Here is a 1,676-nt window from a genome sequence, read left to right as displayed (position 1 = left end):
CGGGGTTTCACCATGTTGACCAGGATGGTCTCGATCTCTTGACCTCGTGATCCACCCGCCTCGGCCTCCCAAAGTGCTGGGATTACAGGCGTGAGCCACCGTGCCTGGCCTTGGAAAGGACTTCTTATAGGATTTGGCTCGAACAATCTGGGGGAGGGTTTAGGGAAGTGGGCCTTTGCTCTGGGTTGGTGCTGTCAGGAAGCAGGCATCAACTGCATCGCATTGGAAGGAAGACAGACTGGAGCCAGCCTGGAGCTGGCAGCTAGAAGAGGCCACAGCCGCTCAGACTGGCCAGGACAAGGCACTGCTTGCCGTTTTTACAGCCTGGACAGTGACCGTGTTTTGTCTGTGTTCAGTCACGGTTACGGAGGGGTCTTGTTTTTGTATAGATCCATCGTGGTCACAGAGTAGTCTGATGTTGATGTTCTATGAAATTGTAACCAGGAGACACGGAGGCCTGTATCTGTGAGTGCCAGGCCAGCTCTGGGCAACACTGAGGCTAGAAGATAGGACCAGTCACCTCCCAGATGTCAGCAACTGGTCTTCTTTGTCACCTGCGCTCCTTATGTCACTCGCTGGCTGGGACACAGCAGATAGCAGACCTCTCCGCTGGCAGACACGTCCCAGCTGCCTTTGGCTGCACCCAGCCTGGCTTAAGTAGCACGTCCCGATGCTTCTGGAAGCATCTGTGCTGGCGGCTCCTCTAGCATGTCTCAACTGCTTCCTTGCCACTCACTTCACCTGTTCACAGACCCATGGCTTCCCCTGTATCTTCTATTGCCAGACTCAACTTCCTAAACGCAAACCCAGCTGCGTCCCCTGCCCGAGTGCCCTTCACCTGCAGGACAGGCCCAAGTCCTCCTGTGTTCAGCCCTGGCCTTCTCTCTGGCAATAGGGGTCTTTGCTGTAGATCCTCTGGCCCCCTGGCCCTGCCCCACACCTCTGGACCTTGCCATCCTCAGGGAGCCTCCCTAAAGCCTCTCCCTCTCAGCCAAGAGTTTGTGTCCACCTCAAACTCCTCAAGAAAACACTGTCCTGCCACATTTCACTTGGCAGTTATTCCTGAGACCACTCCCTTGCCCCCACACCAAGTTCTTGTTAGCCATATAAACTTTATTCTCATTTTTTGTGTAAAATCCTGAGGGGTCTGGGAGCTGGAGCTAGGCAGGCTTCTTCTCCTCCTCGGCATGCTGGAGCACAGGCGGGCACCCGGAGGAGGAACTGCACTTGCTCAGGAAACGGCCAGAAGGAGAGGTGGGGGAAGGGGGAACCATGTGGCCCACCCACTGCTTAGCACGTGACTACGGTTAACCACTGCAGAAGGCAAGGTGGACTCCAGGAGGTGCCCTCGTGGCTGGGAAGGCAGTGTGCGTCCCGCTCTGTAGATGGGAAGGCAGTGTGCGTCCCCCTCTGCGGCCGGGAAGGCAGCGTGCGTCCCGCTCTGCAGATGGGAAGGCAGTGTGGTCCCGCTCTGCAGAGGGGCTGTCTGTGAACAATGACAGCACTGCACCTGCAGCAGGGAGCCCTCTCGTGGCTCAGGTTGTGCAGGGTCAGGGCCCCGGGCTGAGGGGCAAGGGAACAGCAAGAGGACAGCTGTAGCCACCAGTGGGCAGGTGGCAAGGCCTGTGTGCCATGCTAAGGAGCGTGGACTTCGTCTGGAGGGCACCGCCGAGGGT

Source organism: Cebus imitator, unplaced genomic scaffold (assembly GCF_001604975.1).
Source record: "Cebus imitator isolate Cc_AM_T3 unplaced genomic scaffold, Cebus_imitator-1.0 Scaffold449, whole genome shotgun sequence".
Classification (NCBI taxonomy): domain Eukaryota; kingdom Metazoa; phylum Chordata; class Mammalia; order Primates; family Cebidae; genus Cebus; species Cebus imitator.
The sequence above is the reverse complement of the archived record's forward strand: the minus strand, read 5'-3'. Positions refer to the sequence as shown.